Raw genomic sequence first — 6,258 nt, forward strand, 5'->3', positions numbered from 1 at the left:
CAAGGCAGAAGCGACTCTCATCGCTGAAGACGACACGTCTCCATTCGTCCCTCCATTCACGCCGGGCTGCACGATGTTGGGGCGTGAGCGGAAGACGGCCTAACGGTGTACGGGACCGTAGCCCAGCTTCATGGAGACGGTTGCGAATGGTCCTCGCCGATATCTCAGAAGCAGCAGTGTCTCTAATTTGCTGGGAAGTGGCGGTGCGGTCCCCTACGGCACTGCGTAGGATCCTACGGACTTGGTGTGCATCCGTGCGTCGCTGCGGTCCGGTCCCAGGTCGACGGGCACGTGCACCTTCCGCCGACCACTGGCGACAACATCGATGTACTGTGGAGACCTCACGCCCCACGTGTTGAGCAATTCGGCGGTACGTCCACCCGGCCTCCCGCATGCCCACTATACGCCCTCGCTCAAAGTCCGTCAACTGCACATACGGTTCACGTCCACGCTGTCGCGGCATGCTACCAGTGTTAAAGACTGCGATGGAGCTCCGTATGCCACGGCAAACTGGCTGACACTGACGGCGGCGGTGTACAAATGCTGCGCAGCTAGCGCCATTCGACGGCCAACACCGCGGTTCCTGGTGTGTCCGCTGTGCCGTGCGTGTGATCATTGCTTGTACAGCCCTCTCGCAGTGTCCGGAGCAAGTATGGTGGGTCTGACACACCGGCGTCAATGTGTTCTTTTTTCCATTTCCAGGAGTGTATAATAAATGAATCCTTCACATCAGAAACAATTCCAGAGCAGTTACAACAGGCAAGAGTTGTATCTTTGCTTAACAAAGGTAATGCAGAAGACATAGAAAATTAACGGCCCATTTCTTTGCTGTCACCATTCTCAAAAATAATAGAAGCAATTATGAATGATAGATTAATGAATTACCTGAATAGATACAATCTTTTAAGCGAATCACCGTTTGGTTTCCAAAGTGTCAAAAATACGGAGTCTCCCATAGTAAAATTCACAAAAGTTGTACTTGATGCTCTTGATAAAGATGATGTGTCACAGGCATATTTTTGGATCTTTCTATGGCGTTTGATACAGTCGATCCCAAAATTCTATTAAATAAATTAGAAGCATTAGGAATAAGAGGGGTAGCTAATGACTGATTTCGATCGTACCTAACAGATAATGTACAAAGAGTACAGATAATACATACTTCAAATAGATCTGAACACTAAGTAAAACACTTATCAGAACCAAAATACATTAATAAGGTAGCATATTAGGGCCAATACTGTTCCTAATATACATCAATGACTTTCCCAGTAGCCTTACTCATTGTGAAAAAATTGTCTTCCCTGATGACAGCAGTATTATAGTCACTGAGAAAACAAGAGAACTTCTTGCTGAGAAAGCAAATGAAACTCTCAAGGAAGTTTATGACTGGTCAATAAGCAATAAAGTGACATTGAACATAAAGAAAACTAATGTCATAAAATTGTTTGAAGAGGAAAAATGACAATGTTAAATTAAATGTAGAGGGCACCTCTATAGACTGTGTAACAAATGCAAAATTTCTAGGAATGTATATTGATTCTCAGTTGAAGTGGTGTGAACACACAAAGGTACTTGCAAACAGAATGTCATTAGCATGTTATGCCCTTAGAATCCTATCACCAGTGCATAACATGCAGTGTCTTTTAGTTACATATTATTCATACGTACACTCAGTTATTAGCTATGGCATTCTTTTTTGGGGAATAAATGCACAGAATATGAACACAATTTTCAAACTCCAGAAAAGAGCTTTAAGAATAATAGGCAAAAATAATAGTCGAGCTCATTGTAAAGATCTGTTCAAAACTCTGGGGATTTTAACTGCTCCATGTGAATATATTTACCAGTCAAGTGTACACATCAAAAATTACATTGGTAATTACTGCACAAACAGCTCTGTCCATGACCATGCAACAAGAGATAGACTCAACTTACATTTACTAAGAAAAAATAAACATAAAATTCATAACAGCATTTTCTACCGAGGAATAAACCTGTACAATAAATTACCAAAATAGATTAAAGAAACTGCAAAAATACACTTATTTAAAAAGGCAGCTAAAAACTACCTGTTGGGCAATGCATTTTATACATTGAAGGATTACTTAGCTAAAACAGAGTGGGGGTTTGATAAAAAAATGTTATACAAATAAAAAATAATAATTATTATTATTACAAAATATACAATATTCCACAAAACTCTTTCATATTATGTTTCTTCCTTCTTTTTTGCTTTCTAGAAATACTTACCCCCCAAGCTATGCATAGCACAATACTAACACCTGTTCCTTTTTCTGACCTCAACATCTCACTCAATATGGAGGGATGCTGACTCAGTTTTGCAGGATAGCAAATGGGAAGTTGCGGGAAAGAAAATGGCCCATAGATCACCAGTGTGTGTGTGTGTATGTGTGTGTGCGTGTGTGTGTGTGTGTGTGTGTGTGTGTGTGTGTGTGTGTGTGTGTGTGTGTGTGCGCGTGCGTGTGTGTGTGTGTGTGTGTGTGTGTGTGTGTAGTGAGTGAAGGGTTATGAAACAATGTGTGTATAGTGTGTGCAGTGACTGACAGTGAGATATGAGCGAATAGTTGGCATTACATTATTTAATAAGTTACTTGTAAAAAAAGCATTGTGTACCAGAAGTAAATCTAATGATTGTCTCTAACTAGACGTGTGTAAATATATGTGTATACGAATTAGCTTATTCTAAATTGATCTGAATTTGTAAATACTTGCTTGTCCTATATCCTTGTAAAAAGAGATTTATGGATGAATATAGCTACTACTACTACTAATAGCAGCGCCGCCGGTGGTGAAGGCAAACAAAAATGTGATACCATTGCAATAAGTTTCTGTCAAACTCTACGGAGTGAAAAGATTATTTTTTTATGTAGGTTATACTTGATTAACCGATAATCTTTTTATTGGGGGCAATGATTACCCTCTGAGCAGGTCGTGGAAGTCCACGCTGACCTGCATTAAAACACGAACTTCTCAAGCAGCAGATTTTGATGATTAGTCAAGTCAACGATACCTCCCTTTTGGTTTGTTTTCAGCAACAGCTGCTCTGCTAGTATGTTTTGCACTAGAGGAAACACTCACGGTATTTGGTGTATGCACTGATGGCCTATATAGAGGTGTCGGTTCTAGAGTAGCATCAGTTCGAAGAGACTCAACAGAAGCTCTATGTCACCTGATGAAGACGGTAAGGTGACCCTCGAGTTATTGTGCCAACTTGACTTCAAGATTCGGCTGCCAAAACGAAACAACATCAAAGTAATGAAATTTTTTATAATAATTAACAGTACTTTACATTCCGTGTTCATTATGCACTGAATCTTCTAATACCTGTATTCAGCAGCCTTTACAATGCTGTCCATGGGTAAAACTACGTCTTGCAAATGCACTGCCTCGTCGAAAATAGTGCAAAGAAGAAGGTGGTGATGTGTTTAGACTTCCCCACATTCGCAGTAGTCCTTCGCTCCATATCCCCTTTTCTTTAGGTTGTGTTCGGATCTAGAGACTCGTGGCCTTAGACGATTGGGTGATCTCTAGATCAGGTAGGTGAGCTTGTGAATCTCTTCCTTCGATTCGTAAATTGGAATGATTCCTGTCTCCTGCTATAAATTTAGTAGTCTGGTCTCAGGTGCAACTGTCAAGTGGGTACTTATCTTGAGGAAACTCTTTCTGTAGCTCAAGTGTAGCTTAAAAGTAATGTGGTTATATAGCTTTTGTCTTGGGCTTTTGTTTGCATCTTCCACTCTTCTTTTGTTCTTCTAATTTGGGGTGGAACTATCCTCGCGAGGGGGTAAACAGCTATCAAAGGCGTAGGTCTCAAGCATCCAGTAACAATTCTTGCTGCCTCATTTGGTGGGGGATGGGGGCGACGTTCACTTGCGTCAGTGAGCTGAAGCCTTCTTGCTGTATAAACATAGAGCTATAGCAGTCGTCTTCAGTACCTCGTGTTGAGGTCCCCTCATGTGCCCTGTAGTTTCCTCAGTAGACAATTTCTTGAGCTTGTTCTACCTTTCTATTCAATGCAAGTTTTTATTTGTTTGAAAGAAAGAGTACGATCCAATCTGACTCCCAGATATTTGGGATAGGTTTCATGCTGCAGGGGCGCGTCCCCCCTTCCCCCATCCACCCATCACAATTGATGTTGTTAAGGTTTCTCTTGATCTCATTACTGAGGAGATGGAAACTGCAGACATGGATCTTGTTAGGATTCAGTTTCAGAGAGTCTCATTATTGCGGAAATGGAAACTCCAGACTTGGATCTTGCTAGGATTCAGTTTCAGAGACTCTTCTGCGCAAAGCGTATTGTGAGGTTCTCCGAGGCTTTCGAGAGTTTTGCTTCTGCCTCTTCCAATGCTTTCCCTTGATCTGTGATAGCCATGTCATCGACATAGATGAAGACCGGTGGTTCCTATGGTCGCGGTATATCGTTGTTGCAGATGTTGTATAACACAGGGACCAATAATCACTCCTCCTGGATGTGCACCCATTTCTTTTTATTTCCTCTCTCGGCTCTTTTTCTGTTTCAGACATAGAATATCCTATCCTATGGGTTCGCTTTATCAGACTAGTGAGCCTGAAAACTTTGCTAACTTATACAATTTGCAGACCCAGCCGGATTACACGATTCGAAAACAGAAAACTTTCGCTCACTTTTACATGAACAACACCACAGGCATACCTTTTGGGCACGGGGAGGGGGGGGGGGGGGGGATGGGGAAGGGGGGAGAGAGAGAAGGTAACGGGGTGACAACCTGAAGGAATCCGGTCACCCCTTAAATTAACCATGCCAAATCCGTTCATAGCTATGCTGACCTGCGTAGATGCGGAACAAAGGCGAAAGAACAAGAAGAAGAAGAATTTATACAGTTTCCACAGTAATATTTTGAAGTTGACCGTCTAATGCTCTGCATTTAAATCAATGAAAACGGCTGGTGTCACAAATCCTTTTTCATAAAGGCCGACTGATGTGTTGCGTCATTGATGTTTTTGCCTAGTGCGTTCTGGTGGTAGAAAGCTTAGTCGTGTATCACGGTTGCCTGACTGACCTTGTTTAACACAATCTTTGTGGAAGCTCCTTTTTTGTAGCCTATTTAGATTGTACGAGAGAGCTAATTGCAGAGCTGAAGCTGTAAGGGTGTGCCATAAGATGCTGGATAGCTCAGTGGGTTTACCTCTCAAGTGATCGTCAAGGTTCTGAATCGGAGTCCTTATCCAACATACAGTGTTAAACTGTGTGTTGACGAAAATTCTCAATTTTTGATGCGTGTCACAGAACAATGTATATACTAAGATGGTATCTGTTTTTTCGGACATGTCTGAAAGAACAGATACCATCTTAGTATATACAGGGTGGTCGGAAAATGTGTGAAATGCTTGTAGGGATGTTACAGGGCAGGTTGTACTAAGACATAAATGTTAAGAAAGAAATTCGATACGTTGTGCCGTTTGCGAGTTATTTAGCATTGAAGTTAGCCAATTAAATCGTCGCGCGCGTGAATTCAAGTTTCAGCTAACGAGACAAAGCACTCGTTGGGCAACACCGCCCCTGGCAGGCCGCTTGAAGGCGAACGCGCGACGCCCCGCTTGGCTAAATTCTATGCTAAATAACTCGGAAACGGAGCAACGTATCGAATTTCTTTCTTAACATTTATGTCTCACAACAACCCACCCTGCAACATCCCTACAAGCATTTCACACATTTTCTGACCACCCTGTATATAGTTAAGGCTCACTGGCCACTGGACCATCTTCTTCTTCTGTGCGAATGCACAAACACAGCCCGAACTCTTACGGGAATCGGCAACGCGCCGCGAGCACTGAGTATAATGGGTGGGGGCACTACGAATGCAGTGCGGGACAATACGTTGAGAATGTGGGTTTCGCGGGAGGCGTGCCAGAGATAAATCCCTGCAGTCGCGCTATCCTCTGTGTCCTCGGTGGCTCAGATGGATAGAGCGTCTGCCATGTACGCAGGAGATCCCGGGTTCGAGTCCCGGTCGGGGCGCACATTTTCATCTGTCCCCGTTGAGTATGTCAAAGCCTGTAAGCAGCTAAGGGTGTTAATTTCATTGTAAATGCAGAACAATGTGTACACTCCTGGAAATGGAAAAAAGAACACATTGACACCGGTGTGTCAGACCCACCATACTCACTCCGGACACTGCGAGAGGGCTGTACAAGCAATGATCACACGCACGGCACAGCGGACACACCAGGAACCGCGGTGTTGGCCGTCGAATG

The 6,258-nt window shown here is 43.0% G+C and overlaps 1 non-coding gene across 1 annotated transcript; it reads left to right on the plus strand.

Moving 5' to 3' along the window:
- Positions 1 to 5,948: 5,948 nt before the first annotated feature.
- Trnat-ugu (transfer RNA threonine (anticodon UGU)) lies at positions 5,949 to 6,022 on the plus strand. Its single transcript has one exon. It is a non-coding gene; the product is annotated as a tRNA-Thr (tRNA).
- Positions 6,023 to 6,258: the final 236 nt, after the last annotated feature.

The sequence above is a fragment of the Schistocerca serialis genome, chromosome 5 (assembly GCF_023864345.2).
Source record: "Schistocerca serialis cubense isolate TAMUIC-IGC-003099 chromosome 5, iqSchSeri2.2, whole genome shotgun sequence".
Taxonomy (NCBI): Eukaryota; Metazoa; Arthropoda; class Insecta; order Orthoptera; family Acrididae; genus Schistocerca; species Schistocerca serialis.